The sequence below is a fragment of the Rhinatrema bivittatum genome, chromosome 3 (genome assembly GCF_901001135.1).
Source record: "Rhinatrema bivittatum chromosome 3, aRhiBiv1.1, whole genome shotgun sequence".
Classification (NCBI taxonomy): domain Eukaryota; kingdom Metazoa; phylum Chordata; class Amphibia; order Gymnophiona; family Rhinatrematidae; genus Rhinatrema; species Rhinatrema bivittatum.
This window is the reverse complement of record NC_042617.1, coordinates 282,158,443-282,176,565: the sequence shown is the minus strand read 5'-3', so window position 1 is coordinate 282,176,565 and position 18,123 is coordinate 282,158,443. Positions and strand designations below refer to the sequence as shown.

At 44.3% G+C, this 18,123-nt stretch overlaps 1 protein-coding gene across 4 annotated transcripts in view; it reads left to right on the top strand.

Moving 5' to 3' along the window:
- LOC115087528 (retinol dehydrogenase 7-like) overlaps positions 1-18,123 on the top strand; it is a 79,860-nt gene that overhangs the window by 7,607 nt on the left and 54,130 nt on the right. The window contains exon 1 of one of the 4 annotated variants that reach the window (XM_029594863.1): positions 9,396-10,167. The exons of 1 other annotated variant lie outside the window; for it this stretch is intronic. The gene's annotated coding sequence lies outside the window, so the exon portion shown is untranslated. Of the gene's footprint in view, positions 1-9,395; positions 10,168-16,233; positions 17,075-18,123 lie in introns of those variants that run through there. 2 more of the 4 variants (XM_029594860.1, XM_029594861.1) reach the window with 2 other exon arrangements.

The window sequence follows — 18,123 nt, the reverse complement described above, 5'->3', positions numbered from 1 at the left end:
AGAGATAACACACTACACACACCGACGGCCTATAGAGGTGAGCAGAACATGCACAAGAGCGCGTGAAAATGGCCACAGCGGTCTACCACATGGCATGCAAGAAAAAAGCCTAAGTGTGCGGCCTAGCCCACTGAAGGCCACTCAACCCGCCAAGCTGCCCAGTTCCCTAACTCCAGTGGGAGCGGGAACGAACATCAACACAGTGCGCCAACAACGGAGACTGGAGGAAGTCCTGAAACCCCTCTGTCTCTGATTCAGGTAAAACTTTCTCCTTTTTTTTTTTTTTTAAACCTTACCTGAGCTCAGCGCTTACCTGCTAAGTACAGAGATAGTCTCCGGCTGCGGGGGAGGAGGGCTTCTGCCTTCACCGCCACACTTGGCCTCCTGCACCCTCTGCCTTTCAGCTGAACTAGCAGCTAAGTCCACGACAGGAAACCCAGCTTCCGGACCAAGGCACAACTCTGAGGGACCACGGAAATCACCTCAGGAATTCTCAACTGGGGGAGGGACCTTTAGGTATCACTGCAGAGAGTGGAGCTTTTGTTTCCTGAATTTAGAATTTCAAATTTCTCCTTTCAAAAACCTCAAAGCAATCCCCATATGGAGATGCACATCCACCATCTGCTGGAAACGGAGAATACTGGTGTCACTGCAGGGTTATATATATTGTGATGTCATCTTGCTCAGTCTCCATCTTCTGGCAGGGGAACATAAACCCACTGGTCCTCAGTCCATCTGCCTACACGCTAGGAAACTGGTATTCTTCCCATTGCTACTCATCATGCAAAAAAGAATATTCAAAATTGTAGTGTAACCTCAACAGCAGCACAAACTCCTTTCATTGCCAGGCTCTCTATCAAGCAACACAAAACCCTGGAAAAAATGCACTCAGCACCTACAAAGCAAACTTGCCATAGCAATCCAGCATGAACACCCAGAACTCAAAAAAGTACAAACCAGCCTATGAAAAGGCAGCAAGCAAACATTACAACATGGCCAAGAACACCAATACACCTCTTACTGAGAGACACAACTTGGAAAACAGAACAAAATGAATTGCCATAGATCAGGAGTGGCCAACTCTAGTCCTTGAGAGCCACAAACCAGCCAGATTTTCAGGATATCCCAAATTAATATGCATGCATTTCCTCCATTGTATGCACATCCATCTCATGCATATTCATTGTGGATATCCTGAAAACCTGGCCTGTTTGTGACTCTCGAGGTCTGGAGTGGCAACCCCTGCCATAGATGTTTACACAGAAAATGCATGCTAACAGAGTACTTCACCTCAGTTACAAATGCAAAAAACAGGCAGACCCTCCCCAAATACATTCGTGATCACAAACTAGAAACAGAAAATTGCAGACAATAACTTGAACTTGTAACCCCAAGAAACTAGACCCTGCCTGCAATACAACACTGGAAAAGCAGAAACAGAAAATGTGTTTCTTCCTATACTGTGTAAAATACATAGATATCAGAGATGAACATTTCCCAAAACTAACAGAAAAAAATCAAAGACTTCCCATAAAAGAATGAGTAGGAAAAACTGTATAAGCTTGGGGGGGAGAGGAGAAACTGCAGCTTTAGCAGCAAAATATGTGGTATCCTGCCAGCAGGGCAGATAAGAAACCTTTCCGGGGACAATACAGACCAGAACCAAATCCTGAGACATGTCCCCCCATGCTGTAGTTTCTGTTCATATGTACCTGCATTTGACTTATTTTGTAATCTTGTCTTGCCCCTTAGCTTTAATCATTCCGTGTATTACCTTGGCAACACCTGTAAAATTGTCCTGCCAAGAAGGTTCTCTGAAACTGCCCCCTAATCCAGCCCCACCCCTCCAATCATTTCTCCCCCCAACCAGGCAGCCTGGAGAGAACAGAAGGGGAGGGTACAGCACCCTGAGATTTCCCAGCTGTCTCCAGAGATTCACACCCCCCCTCCCCCTATCCAGGAAGCAGGGTCACAGGTCAGCAGGGGAGGGGGAGTTTGCTGCTCCCGGGCTCTGCTGCATTGGCTGTGGGAAAGTGGCAGCAGCAGACTGATTTTACTTGACAGCTGTTGTTTTGTAATTTGTTCCTCTTTTCTTACCATTTTCTTTTAATCGTTCTATATATTACTTGGGCATTGCATGTTAAATTGTCCTGCCGATTAGGTTATTGGTATGTGAGAGCTTGCAAACTCGCCCCCCTGCTCCCTTTCTTCAGTCCTAAACCTCAAAGCGTTTGATTGGGTGGTGCATGGCACATAATTGTTTTGAAGTTGGTGGTGGATATGAATCAATGAGACTACACACCCATGCTGGATTCATAAATGTTCCTGGAAAATAAAAATCAGACGTTTTGTTTTAATTTGCATTGTTTGTTATGGTCAGGGAGGAGGATAACTTGCAAACAAGTCCGTGCAGCCCCATATACACGTTTAACCCCATCTTTCCTTCATCAGGGATCACTTTCAGCAGCTGCAGGGGTAGTGAGCGACCCTTCTGCGACCCTGGAACAGACAAAAACTAAAATTTAACCAAGCTGGGTACCAGCAAAAGCTGGGAGGCCTAAGGGGAGGTTTGTATTTACTCAGGGAAAAATTACAGGTCTCTTTGTTCCAAAACAAAGACAGACGTTTTATTTAAAGTCCAACAGATCAAAATTCAGATAGGGCAGAATAACAGCAGGGAAAAAAAACTTCTGGGGCAGAAATCCAAACAAAATGCAAGCAGCTTCTCGCTTCCAAATCTCCAACTCCATCACAGAGATTACTTGGCTTCTCTTTACTTGAAGAATTATTTCAAGCTGTGGGCTTCTCTCTAGGCCAGGCAGAGACCATTCCCACACCTCAAAGAAATGCTCTTCTTCCATGGAGCCCTTCCTTGGGCTTCCTCAACTCGCTCAGGCTTCAAATTCGCAGAAATCCTCAGAACCGTTCTAATTACCTCACCAGACTGCAAGCCCTCAGCCCTGCTTCACTTTCCACTCCAGGCCCCTGGCGGGTGGGAGTCTCGGACCCAGCTCCGCCTCTCCTCAGTAAATCTAAAACATCAGCTCCTCCCAAGTGCTTGTGGACACAGCTTCCAAGACTTCCTCTCAATCCATCCCCTTCTGGAGGAAGGAACTCCTTGTCACTCTGTGCTCAGCTCTAGAGCCTCCCTGCTCAGGAAAGTTCCACACTTTAACCAATACACCATAAACTTTATAGTAAGGCCTGAGCTTCTGGGTGCACAAAGATCTCTATAGTTATTTTATTTTCTGCGTGTATCTGGATCTATGCAGGTTATAAAATATGCATATGTCCACCCCCCCCCTCACCCCCCACGCATATATCTTTCATTACATGCGAATATCTATGTCTAACACTCTGGAATGCATTACCTGTGGAAATGCGCAATGATGCTGACTCTACCTGAGTTTTAGAAAGAAAGTAAACATATGGCTGTTTTTAGAAGCTTTTAAGTAATGTTGTTCATCTGTTCATGTATAAAGAAATTAATATTTAATATGTGGCTGTGATACTGTTATTTTATATTAAGTTTTCATTTCTTTATGTGTGTATTCTGAAATCTGCTTTGATTAATTGGAAGGTGGAATATAAAAGAATAAATATAAATAAATAAATAAATGTATTGAAAGTGCATGCTTTTTCTACTGAGTCTATAAACGTACATACGTATATTTTACGCATGTAGAGACTATAGAGTCTCCACTAGGTGTCCCTAGTTCCCATTCTATAGCTGGATAGCTGTAAAGGGGCATACCATTCATTACAGCACCTGCTCTAGAGGTTGTCTGGAATCAGGAATCCCTTAGTCACAAGGGGGGGTGGGGGCTGGTCTAAGTGAAGGTAGGGTAGATGTGTTTTGATTTCAGATGGGATGGATGTGTATCATGAGGGCTCTGAAATAGGTAAAGAGAGGCACATGCCTTGCCAGTTTAATAGGGCTGGAAGGAAGAGGGCTAGTGAGAAGAAGATTTTACAGCTTTCCTGGTTTCGGCATTTTGTACTTGGTCCATTTCTGGCAGGCTGCATCAGGAGGGATTGTATATTTTTTTTCAACCAGCAAAAGAGGAGGTTGCAGCAGCCAGTTGTAAGAGATCCTGACTGAAGTTTTTGCAAGTTTTGTATTGATCCACCTTTTGTGGAAAGGGAGAATTTCTTCTGCCTCCTTTCTCTTACCTTGTACTGGAGACTTTTGACAACTGTTTCCAGTATAGGCTTTTCCTCCTGTGAATCTGCCGAAGAGGAGTCATTAAGAGAGAAACATATTTTATCTTTATTAGTATTTCTATATCGCTCTCTGGCGTAGCTGGAGACAGCCAACAGAATTTCCAGCCTGGGACCCAGGACATTGCCAGGTGAAGCATGGGATTTGACATGGACCTCAGATACTACAAAAGGGGCCCCGGTCAGTGTCAGGACAATGCCCAGCCCATTTGGGGCCACTATCATCCCACACCATGGAGGATAAGTCAGTTCAATGCTCCTGCCTGGAAGGAGACATCCACAGAGCTAGAGAGCATTCAGATCCCGGCTCCTGTAAATCTGGGAACACTGGATGTACTTGGATACTTTATTTTTTGCATCTATTGATTCTTTTAAGAGAAATCACAGTAAATTTTAATTTGAACACCCATTCAGTGAGCCCTGCCTGGTTTGCAAGTGCACCTGTCCCAAAGAGCTATGGTAACAGACACACAGGGAATATCATTACTGCCTGGGCCAAGAATGTTAGCCTTCCCCCAACAGTAAAGAATCCACCTTTTGGGGTTATAAGAAAGGGGAATGAGAAGTGTGACGACAGCCCCATTTATAAATTCTTTTGAGGGCCCTCGGAAACTGACAAGCCAGAGCAAAGGGTTACATCTGAAAAAAACCAAAAAGAGAACTTCTTCGCCTAAAGCCTTGATATATGCACGGAAGCAATTGAAATCAGTTTGCCGATACCTCCACCAGTTCACCTAATCCATCTCCAGTTCACAGGAGACCCTCCTAGTACTTCACCCCAAACTGCCCCCCCCCCCCCCAGTTTATCCAGATCTCCCACCGGCAAACAGCAGACGACAGAGTCTGATATCATTTGCTCGAGATAATTAACAGATGAAAACTTGCATTCATAAGTTGCCTAATGTATTTGCATAAATCTCATAAAATAACTTGCACGTATTCCTCTTGGTCCCTCCCCAGAATGCCCCTTGCCCCTTGTTTGTGTGCGTGAAACCAAAAATACACACATAACTTTTGATGTTTACAAAATAATGTGTAACGCAAGCTACTTCTGTGTGTATATGCTAATTTTTATGCTAATTACCTCACTAAAGGGTGATTTTATTTTTGTTTTGCACCCAGCAGTCTCCTGCTGCCTTTGACTTGCAGCTTATTCAGAACCAGGGCTGCGATGCGGCACCAGGAGCCTTCGTTCACAACTCCCTGAGGATTTTTATTCCTATTTTATATCCCCTCTCAACTTTCTTTAGTTTAGTTACTGCAGTGCGCCAGCAGCGATGCTCTTTCTGGAACCCTGCAATCCAATCATGGGCCCTGAACCTAGGTGTCACCGCCTAAGCAATGACCCTGCCTCCACAGTATCCCCAGCCCCGGCTGCCCTGGGGAAGGAAAACATGGCTCCTGGACCTTGTGCACGACAATGCACAGCAGTTGCCACCTGAGCCATGGGCTGGCTTTCTTAAAGGCTAATTCTGAAAGCTGTTTCCGCAGGTAGAAACTGCTTCACCCATGGAAATGGCTTGTTATAAAATCGCCTGCGCAATATCTGAGTGAACTTGTGCTCTTGGGTCCTGTATGCACGTAGGTTTACCCAGATTGAGTGGAGGTGTTCCGGGGGAAGGGTGGGGGGGAGCAGAGTAGAACTGGCTGGGTCTGCGTTAATGGAAACAGCCACTGGATGGGGAGGCCAGGACCCACCAGCGGAAGATCAAGAAGATGCAAGGTGGCTGGGGGAGTGAGAAAAGGGGAGGGGCACTGCGAGTGAAAAAATGTGCACAGGCCAGAAAATGTGCACACAACAGAACAGAAAAATAAACCATGTTTTCCGCACATAAAATGTGAGTTATGCACACAAAGAATGTTTTCAGCGCAGAAAGCATTTTTTTGTGCACATAACACTGGTCTACATTTGAAAAAACGTTTTCTACTGACCTAATTATTTTTGCTGATTTTACCCAAATGAAAGGCGCTGATTCCAAATATGAAGTCAAAAAATATGCAATACGTCACATTTTTTCACAAATGAGAAATGTATGATTAAAGATTATAAAGTCGAATATCAAGGGTAATAAGAAGTTCTGAAGAAGCGATAGCACATAATATATTTGTTTCATGCAAAAAATGAATCTATCGTCTAACCAAGAGTACAATAGTTATGTAAATTGTAATTGTTAGGGAGAAATTTTCTCTTTTTGGATGCTCTGGAATAGTTATGATGAGGGTTGTCACATTGTTTGTGTCTTATAGCTGAGGGGAGATTTGGGTACTGGGAGATTTGGGTGTTGTAAAACAACCACAAACGTAACAGAATATATCAGGATCATTCCGGCATCATCCATGAACTATTCGAGTGTTGGATGACATATTCAACAAAAACAGATTTAACAGAGTTAAATTTGCTGCGACTTCTAAGCCTCTTGAATGACTGAATGCTGCCATCGGTTTTCACGCTGCTTATATAATCATAAAATGCCGACATCAGCAGTTTTAAACTGTTTAATAAGCAGTCTTTCTATTGGTTATACTGACTGCATATTGAGCATGTCTTTATGCACATTAATTATCTTTTTGCATATTCAGCATAAGTAAATAATAATGTTACATTATTGCTATAAGAGTTTATGAGTAGACAGCATTTTGCTGAAAAACCGGACGTGACTGGAGGAAACAGATGAGATTTTTGGATTCAGCACACTAAAATACATAAAGATCACATATTATCTTGTAGTCAGCAAAATTGATGTAGACCTGTGTTCATATTTTATGTTTGAAAAATGTGTTTTTATGCGCAAATCATGTTTTCTTAGCATAAAATACCAACTACAGGTCCCAGCACTGGAACTCCAGCTTCAGCCCATAGACTAACATTAGCCCTGGAACTCTATTCCACTGCTGACTAGAAGTTAAATTTCCGATACTAAGGGGCCAATGTAATAAAACCTGCACTAAAACAGGGGTTACATTTTAGCACAGGTTTTGGTTAATGCACACAGTAGAAACCAGCAGTACCGTGGGATGCAGTAAACTAATAGGACACAAATCAAGGAGTAAAAAAGAATGCTCTAAATAGAAAAAAAAAAAAACCTTACCTGAAAATCCACTTTAATGCAGAAAAGTACTTTAAAAACAGGTGCTTGAAGTTGGAAAGAATGTGACCAAAATATGAGTTTGGCATTGGGCATCCAAGATGGACAAAATCTCGCATGCATGCATGGCCTTTTGGGTAAGGCATACCAAGTGAAATCAAAAGGTAAGCTTTCTGAGGAGGCTACCTACAGCCAAACAGTAAACACAGGGCTACGCATCCCGACTAGGGCACAAAAGAGTGTGAATAGCTGTAGGTAGGTGCCTTCCCTAGGGAGTTTACCTTTCATTTCACTTGGTGTGCCTTACCCAACTGCTTTGCATGTGAGACTGTACCCAAGTCAGGATGCAATCTTGCATGCAAGACCATTGAGCCACAGTGCCGTTACACTGTTCAGCTATATCCACCCCAGAGAGGTCACGCTTCAATTTTACTTGCCATGCCTTGAAATACTAGGGTGGGCACCTACAGCGGAACAGTATACACTGGCATTGTGCACAATGGCACTGTATGTGAGATTGGCACTGTGCATCAGGGGAAGACGCGTGTGTGTGCGTGTGCACTCGCTCTCTTCCCTTTGCTCTGTCTACATTGTAGCCTTCTTCCCCATGTGTGTGCTTGTAGGGGTTAGTATAGGAGGTGGGATGAGTTAGAGTTTGAGAGAGTGGTATGTATGTTGGGGGGGGGGGGGATATCGGAGTGTATGTGTATGGCTGGGAGCAACTGAAATTGCTTCAGCTGGCACAATGCTGGTAATTTAACTCCTGGGTCTGAGGTGGGGTAAAAGTTAATTCACATTTCTGGTGGCCAATGTTATTCCATAACACATTATTAGCCAGCTAAAGAAAGTTGCCGCCGCTATCTCTGGGAGTGAGTAACAGGAATTAGAGCAACTACATAGGATCTGCCATGTACTTGCAACCCGGACTGGCCAATTTCATAGATGGAAAGCTGGGCTCAGTGTTCTTATGTTATGATCCCGAACAGCTGAATGTTACGTGCACAGCGCAAAAGTGTGTGTGTAGTGTGTCGGTGCCTGCCCCAGAGATGGTGAGGATGTGAGGTTATGGGAAGAGCAGGTAGAGAAAATCAAAAACCAGACAAGAACGGAGAGGGCTGGAAGGTGTTTCTGCAGAGGGCGCAAGGTAGGGCATTATGCCCAGTTATGGCAGTGGAAGAATATGTAAAAATGAGATCAGGGGAGGGGCCTTTCCTCAAGCAAAAAGATGGCTGTACGTTTTTGCATTTCCAATTCAAACGAGTAATGTCAAAGTGTCTTGAGGCTACGGTTGAGAATCCCAAGTTATTCGGAACACACTTGTTTAGGATTGGGGCCGCATCACTGGCTGGGGAATTAGGTATGAAGGATGAACAGATACAGCAAACTGGGCATTGGACATCAAACAGGTTTAAGGGATAATTTGAGGAGGGGAGAGAATTGGCAATGAATATCCATCATCATCTGTTTTTCTGTTTTCATGGCAGGAAAAAGGGCGTCAATTGAACATCGGCCAAAGATGGTGTGGATTGTAGGGCACTCATTTGTACATTGGGCAAGAAAGAGAGTGGCAAAGAGGCAGATGAAGGCACATTGGTTGGGGCAAAGAGGTATGAAATGGGATCAGCTGATTCCCAGGCTATGGCAGGAGGCTAGGGCACACCCTAAGCATTCATTATACACCTGAGGGATAGTGATTTGATGACACAAAAAGGGGTTAATCAGATTATAGTAATAAGAAGAGATTTGACATTAATTAGAGCAAAGTGGCAGAGCGTGATAATCGTCTCCTCTCAGATCATCCCTAGATTGGTATGGAAAGGAGCGAGGACCAGACGAGGAATAGAAAAGAATAGAAAGAATATGAATAATAGGTGGGTTTATAGGTGAAGGAACTAGGAGGATGTGGAATTCAAAATGCGGAGTTGACAGCTCAATGTAAAGGTCTATTCAGAAAGGATGGGGTCCACCTATCGGGAATAGGGAACATTTTTAATTTAAACATTCAAACAGCAATAGAGGCCCAACTAGAATCCTAAAAAGGGGTTGAGGGGCCCTAGTAAGGGATTACTGCTCCCTCCTCTGGTGGGTGCCAGCTCACCTGCCAAAAGGAAGACTACAAGGGGCACCCAGGTGCCAATAGAGGGGGGCATCTGGGATGGTGGTGGGCATTAACGTTTAGTACATTGTGAATAGCCCCCAAGTAGGAAAGCTCTATACAAGGTAAGAATAAATAACCCCAAGGCTGGGATCCGGGGCAGGCCGAGGTCCGGCTGGCCTGGGGACTGGTGGAATAGTAAATATCAAATGGTGGGAGCTGCACCCTACGGCTGTCCCAGCCCCGAACATCTTGCACAGTATGGCTTGATGAGGGGCAAGACTGGATAAATAACGAGTGAATAATGATGGAAAAGGAAATGCTTAGCAGGAAAGAAAAGTCTCCTCGGTGGTGAGAGCTGCTTCCGTGTAAGATTATTGGTTACTTTATACTTTATACCTCTGGATGTCTTGTTGTGCTTGAAAGAATAAACCTTGGTTTTGGTTAAGGTGTCTCGGTGTTTATTGGAAGGAGGGGAGGTTGTCCTTGGGTGTGAGGGACACGAGGTGTTAAGTTGCCGGATGCACACTGTTGGTTGTTCCAGTCCAGGGGTGCAAGGGCTGGGGTTCCAGCTTAGCGGTGCAAGTGGGGGTGGTTCTTGTGCAGCTTTCTCTCCCTTGGCAGGAAGTACTCGTCCCCTGAGAGGAACGTTACGTGTTCTTGAGTCACATGGCAGCAGCACATATCCTGCTGCACCACCGGTTTAGGCAGTCACCCTACACCCCTGGGATCCGGCTGGAAGAATGCGAGCAGTTGTTAACAAAGGTAAGGACTTTCAATTATAACAAGGCTTTTACACTTTAAAAACTCCGCTTTCCTTTGTAACAGTTTCTTTAGTTGTATTACAGGTAATTCACAAGAGTCTAGTGCACAGGTTTGCAAAATATAATTCTTTTAATGTACTTAACACTACCAGCTTAACAGCTCCTCTTTTAAAATGACTATTTATTGTGATTTCAGAGGAGAACATTACAACAAACACATACTAGAACAATGTAGGAATAGAAACAAGCAAGATTGTCTTAATAAACCCAATTCACTAACCTCGCCTACATAGCTTTTTTTTTTTTTTACAGGTTTTTCTCAGAGACATACAGAAAAAACTCCTAAGGCTTATGCATTCATATTTTCTATCATGTGATATTTTATTACGATCAATTATATCTCTTAAGAAACCACATAAAATGTGGAACCTATGCACAGTGACCCTTTATAAACAACTTAGAAACAATTCTGGTCAGAACTGTGAATGCCCCTTTTTCATGAGCTTACAATTTTTCCTGACTGATGACAAGATGAACCTCGTAAAGATTCTGGCAGGCGAGACGACGGCAGACACGGAGGCAGCTGCCCTTGGTCCTCTTGACTCTCAGAGAAAACCTGCCTCCCTAATGCAAATGTGAGTGTGCATATATGTGAACCTGAAAGAGAATCCAGTCAGGGAGCATGTATGTGAGCCTGAGAGACAGCATATATGTGTGTGTGTGTGCATGTGCATACATGTGAACCTGAAAGAGAATCCAGAGTCAGGGAGCATGTATGTGAGCCTGAGAGACAGCATATATGTGTGTGTGTGTGTGTGTGTGGACATGTGCATATATGTGAACCTGAAAGAGAATCCAGAGTCAGGGAGCATGTATGTGAGCCTGAGAGACAGCATATATGTGTGTGTGTGTGTGTGCATGTGCATATATGTGAACCTGAAAGAGAATCCAGAGTCAGGGAGCATGTATGTGAGCCTGAGAGACAGCATATATGTGTGTGTGTGTGTGTGTGTGGACATGTGCATATATGTGAACCTGAAAGAGAATCCAGAGTCAGGGAGCATGTAGGTGAGCCTGAGAGACAGCATATATGTGTGTGTGTGTGTGTGTGGACATGTGCATATATGTGAACCTGAAAGAGAATCCTGAGTCAGGGAGCATGTATGTGAGCCTGAGAGAGAGCATATATGTGTGTGTGTGTGTGTGGACATGTGCATATATGTGAACCTGAAAGAGAATCCAGAGTCAGGGAGCATGTATGTGAGCCTGAGAGAGTTCCCAGGTATGGACAGCAGGGGAATTTACTAATCCTTATTAGTTTTAATTGTTGGGTGTCATTTGGCGTGAGCTGTTTGAAATATTATATTGGTGCTTGGGAAAATTTTAAAAATGTGTATGAGTTTTAAATTATTGGATGCTTTATTTGTCAGCAGTTTTGAAATTTGTATTCTTCTTATTAGTATTAGAATTTAAAAAAGAAGTAATGCTATTCTGTTTGGAGCTGAAGGATATATGCTAAATTACAATAATTCTTTTGTGATAACACCAGGTGGAGTTTCAGAATAGTCTGCAGGATATCATCATGGGTCTTGAGATGATTGCCTTTATAATACAACTGTGTCTGGTCAACGTTAAATTCAGTTGTGGGGTATCTTTTCTTGAGACACCTTTAAATATAACTGAATTGTTTCCATAAGTGTGTTTATGGTTTAGTGTTGGGAAGTCTTTGAAATAATTGAGTCGTGCATCACTCATGATGTACGACTGATGGTGAAAGCTATTTAGGCATCCACTGTCGGGTACTTGCTTAGGCATTATTTAATGATAAGAGTACAACAAGTAGGGTTCAGACTTGTATGGCTACTGCCCACCCATGTTAACCTTGGGCCCCTCCAAAAAACCAATTCTGGCTACGCCACTGACATGACCACGAATGTCTTGCAGTTATGCTTGCACAAGTCTGTCCTAAGTCTTCTGTGTGTACCCAACCTCAAAGTGTTTCCCTATCTGCAAATCAAGATAAAGGTATGTTTTCTCTATTTCTTTGATCTGGTAGTTGCTTTGTTACTTTGTTAACTATTTTAAGGTTAAAATCAGGTCTGCGAACATTTGTTACTTTCAAAATAACATTTCAGTAAGAAAGCAATTTTTAGTAACTTTTCTTTCCATAAACACAACTTCAGAGTGAATAACAGCTCAGGCAGCCTCCTTCATCTCCTGGAAAACTGATTTTTTTTTAAAAAAAGACAAATTTTCTTTCACCGTGCGTTTATATTATATACAGAGTACAATTACTTCAGTTTAACAGCTAATCCACTCTCTTTGTGTCAGATGGAGTCTGATGGATGGTTTCTTCTCACAACCACCCTCTCAGTCATTTAAATGCAAGAGCAGTCTCTTGCTCAGCCTCTCAGCTACTTCCAGTACACAGACTTGGCCCTTGCAGAAAGCTGCTTGCCTTTCTAAATCACACTCCCAGACTGCCAGAACTACCTTCGGGGGGGGGGGGGGGGGGTTAATAGGGGCGACAGCCCCAGGACTCACATTTTAAGTGACCCCGCACCAGCAAAGTAGCTTCACTGTGTCAGTATAATTTACTGTCATTTTAGAGGTGGAGCCAATCATGGGTGTTTCAGGGCCTCGTTGCGACTGATTTATTCCGGGCCTTGCACCCTCCTCAGTTCAGTCCTGCAGGCCACTCTCCAGAATTCTGTGGCTGGGCCTTTTATTGCTTTTATTTATGTGCAATGTTCCAAGATCGATGGAATATATATGAGCAGCCAATAAATTAAATATAAATAAGTGAGACAACTAAGCTAGGAATTGGTCAGACAAAGTTGATTCTGCACATGACACGCATTAATACATTGATGTCATGGATGTGTCAATATATTCCAACCAATTAAATTAGTTCGGCCTTTGCAGCTCCCCTGGCAACATCTCCCTGTACATTAGCATGTCGATATCCTTATTGTTTTTATTCTGATTCTTCTCTTCACATTCACAATATACTTATAAGCACTGAGCTAAAGTAAAATATACAACTTGTTCCCCAATTTTCTAGTCCATGCATCAGAAAATGGACCCCACTATACATGAATTACCTAACACTTGTGTGTTGGTCACTGTCAGGCTGGAATTCACCTCTTTGCCATGACCTTGAGGGGGGTACACCTTTGGATGGAGTTGGAGCCCTTCCAGTGCTCTCACGATTTGGCACCAACAATAGAAACAGGGGAAAAAAGATCTCCATGAGATGTTCACATTTAAATATTTTGCTAATATATACATTTTACATGGGTTGGGGTGCTAAGGAGCGCACATTAACAGGCAATAGCAGGCATTGATATAATCTAACACGCACTAAAGGCTGGGAGCACTCTCAAAAGTGACAAGATGTTCTGAGAATGACTGTGCTACTTCCTTCCTTAGCACTACTGATGTCAGAATAAGACAGGAGTGCGAGAGAAACTGTGTGGGACAATTAGACTGTGTGAGATACAGTGAGGAAGTGTGGGAGAGTAAGTGTCAGAGGTCATTGAATCTGTGTGAGTCACAGTGACGGAGTGTGGGAGAATGAGTGTCTGGGGTCAGTGAGTCTATGTGAGAGACAGTGATCGAGTCAATGAGCTTTTGTGAGATGCAGGGAGGGAGTGTGAGAGAGTGAGTGTCAACCAATGTAAGTAAGGGATTCATACACTGGACATTCTAAATAGGGGAGTCAGTAAATGCTCAACATCCCCTTTCTATCCCCCAGCATAATTACATTCCATTTCCCTCTCCCACCCCCAGGAATAATCATCACCCTACCTCTTCCTGGCATAATCGCCTACCTCTGCATGCCCTCTCACCTACCCTCCATCCAGGGCTGGTGCAAGGGTATTAGGCACCCTGGGCAAACCTTCTGCCTTGTGTCCGCCCCCCTCTCCCTCCCCCGCTCCAGGCCCTGGCCCCAATCTCATTCACTCAGATATGCCCCCTCTTTCACATGCTTAGGTTCTTTGACTTATTCACACACGCACCCTTACACAGGTTCCCTCCCTCTTTCTTACTAACACCATTACTCTCTCATACACCCACAATCCCTCTCGCTCACACACACACACACACACACACACACACAGGCGTTGCTCACGGGCCTCCGAGTCTCTACTCCTCTCAGCTGTGAGTGGGATGGGATCTCCCACATGGCTGCTCTTTGTCGCCCCCTAATGGCTGGCGCCCTAGGTGACCGTCTAGTTTGCCTATTGGGACACGCCGGCCCTGCCTCCAACCCAAACAGTAAGATTTAATGTTCCAAAAAGTGAGACTGAAGGCCAGAGAGTAAGATATTTCTGGTGGTGTGTTTGTGGTATAAATCTAGAAAGAAATGGCTTTTGTATAGTTTTGCAAATGAAAAAAGATCAGCACAAAATAATATATATTTTTTAATTTTTAATTTTCAAAATTTCACACAATTTACATGAAATATTTTCAAAAGAACACAGTACATATATCCATATATCAAACCAATGAATAAATCAAAACCAGTTAAGTAATATATTTTGCTATAGGTTATATATACCTAAATATAAGAAAAAGTGGGGGCCTAAGAAATGAAGCAGTATATCAATACTTTTTAAATAAGAATCAATAGGGAAGCAGCCTTACTTATTCATGTCGATTCTTCTCTGGGTGTACTATGTGAGTGACCGATCAGAAAATCCCTGAGCTGTTCTGGTTCAAAAAAGATATAATTATTGTTTAAGTATTTAACACAACATTTACTGGGGTACTTCAAAACATAACAGGCCCCTAAACTTAGGACCCTCTCTCTCATACTGAGAAATTCTTTCCTTCGAAGTTGTGTTAACTTTACAATATCAGGGTAAATCCAAATTTGTGCTCCGTAGAACAAAGCAAGCCTGTTTCTCAAAAACATTTTTAACACATGATTTCTGTCTGAAAAAAAAGCAAAAGTAACCAGCATAGACTTTCGTTCTTTAATTTCTGAGTCCACAGATAACTCCAAAAGTTCTGAAATATCCAGAGTATTCCTTCTCTCTTCTTCTCAGCCACTTTCCCTTTGAGGCACGTAATATACTTTAGTGCAAACTGGTAGAATGGATTCTGGTATTTTCAAAATCTCTTTCCTGAGAATTCTAAACTTAAGGGTGATTAATTTTCTGGTCATTAGCAGGATTTCGCCAGCTGAACTGTTTAAATCCTACATGAAAGTACACATTAATATTTAACTTTCTTTACTTTCATTTCTATTGTTCTTTCATTTGGGGTCAGTTAGACTGCGTGAGATACATAGAGGGAGTGTAGGAGAGTGAGTGTCCAGGGTTAGTGAATCTGAATGAGAGACAGAGGGTGAGTGTCCAGAGACAGTGAGGGAGTGTGGGACAGTTAAACTGCATGAGATACAGAGAGGGACTATGGGAGAGTGACTGAGTCTGTGTAAGAGACAGTGAGGAAGTATGGGAGAGTGAGTGTCCAGGGTTAGTGAATCTGAATTAGAGACAGAGGGTGAGTGTCTGTCCAGAGACAGTGAGCCTGTGTGAGAGACAGTGAGGGAGTGTGGGACAGTGAGTATCTATAGACCGTGAAGTCTTGGCCAGAAGTGCTTTTTTAGTCATTTTTGACAAGCCTTTTCAACTAATTGTTAAATTTTTCTTTTTATCAGGTCCCAATAACCAGTTTTAGCCAGTTATTGCTGTATATGCAATTTTCTGAACAGTTGGCACATACCAGATTAGTTAAGCATTAACTAAGAAAACATTAAGCAATATTTTTTTCAGATTACGTGGCAGTTTTCCCATTCTCATAGCAATACATGAAAGCCTGTGAACTGCTTCAAATCATTTTAATGCAAAACATCCCGTGATTTAAAGTAACATAAGAATCTCTTCCTCAAAGTGTCACCTATTAATCAGAGTCCTCCGAGTGCTGAACCCCATATAATAATGAAGGTCTGTGAGAGAATCTGTTATAGCTGATGGAAGTTTATGGTACAATAGTCCCAAAACATATGGCTGCAGGTGTCTTATTGTGTTGTGGGAGTAACAGTGGACCCTTGAGCCGGCCTGACTGAGAAAGAGAGGATGATGGTAGAAGGAGTCTCCGTGGACAGGACACAGGCCGGGAGGCGGATGTTAATGGAGCAAGAGGGAAGTTCTTCACCCTGGAAGCCGGAATCCCCCCGGGAGGAGCCCTTGAGGATCCGAGCCGCTGGGACTTAGGTGGCTGAGGAAGATGACTTTACCCTGGAAGCCTGAGGCTCCCCTGGGAGGAGCCTGTGGGAACCCGGACTGCTGGGACTTAAGCAAACAGCAAGCTGGAAGAGACGGTCTGAGGTCGAGGCAGGCAGCTGGCAAGCAGAGTCGGAGGCAGGCAGAGGTCCGTCCCGGAGAAACAAAGACAGAACAGGCGAGGAAGATCCGGAACCGGAACAGAGGCGGAGCAGGAACTGGGGAATGATGAACCAGGACTGGAACCGGAGCGGAACTGGAGCTGGAGAGGAAGAACTGGAACTGAAGACAGGATCCGAACCTGGAACTGGAATTGAAGACAGAAGCAGGATTCCAAGAAGTACAGACGAGCATCCGGAGCACACAGCAACAGGGAAGGCGGGCAACCTTGTTGCAAGGCACTGACTGAGGGTAGACGCCGGTCTTAAGTATCTGTCGGTGTCTGACATCACAAAAGGGGCGACCCATGGTCCAGCGGGAAAAAGCCTTTAAATTGCCCTCCTTCGCGCGCGCGTGTGCCTAGGCAGGGAGGGGCCATGTTTGGAGACCCGGTGGCGTTCCCCACGTGGAGACGCTGCCGAACAGGCCGCGCAGGCCCGCCCGGACGCGGCGGCCACTGCCCGAACTCGGACCCGCAGAGTGGCGGATCCCAGACCCGGAACCCCAAAACGAGAGGTAAGGTCCCGGTTGCCAGCGCTGCGATCGGGACCGCAACATATTGTTTTTTTTGGGTTTTTTTTGCAGAGTTGGTACCACAGTGGTGCAAGTAAATAATACATATTTTATAAGTGAAATATTTACCTTAGAACACTGAATATTCTTTTTCATCTAAAATCTGTTACTATAATGCATATTTTAAAATTATTTGTGGGAAGGGTGGGGCTAGGAGTGTGTGCAAGGCTGTAATATTCACCTATGATACCTAACCCCTAGCACCAGCCCTGGCTGCATCGGCTCCACAAAAGAAAGCAGTAGGGATGTGAATCGGGCTTTGGACGATTGAAAATATCGTACAATATTTTCAAAATCGTCAGAAATCGGGGGCTCCCCCAAAACGATAGGAAAACCCCACGATATTGATCGTGGGGGTTCTCTTATCGTTTTGGGGGAGGGCGGGAAAAACGGCACACAAAAATAACCCCTAAACCCACCCCGACCCTTTAAAACTAATCCTTTAACTTCCCCTACCCACCTGACCCCCCAAAAACTTTTTACAGGTACCTGGTGGTCCAGTGGGGGTCCCGGGAGCGATTTCCCGCTCCCAGGCCGTCGGCTGCCACTAATCAAAATGGCGCCGATGGCCCTTTGCCCTTACCATGTGACAGGGTATCCGTGCCATTGGCCGGCCCCTGTCACATGGTAGGAGCACTGGATAGCCCCCGCCATTTTTAAAGATGGCGCCGGCCATCCAGTGCTCCCTCCATGTGACAGGGGCCGGCCAATGGCACGGATACCCTGTCACATGGTAATGGCAAAGGCCATCGGCGACATTTTTATTAGTGGCAGCCGACGGCCCGCGAGCAGGAGATCGCTCCCAGGACCCCCACTGGACCACCAGGTACCTGTAAAATGTTTTTTGGGGGGTCGGGAGGGTGGGGGAAGCTAAGGGATTAGTTTTAAAGGATCGGGGTGGGTTTTTTGTTTACCGGCTCGGGCGCAGCCGATAAACAAAACTGCGATCGAGCCGGACGAAAAAAAACAAAACACGATGTGAATTGGAACCA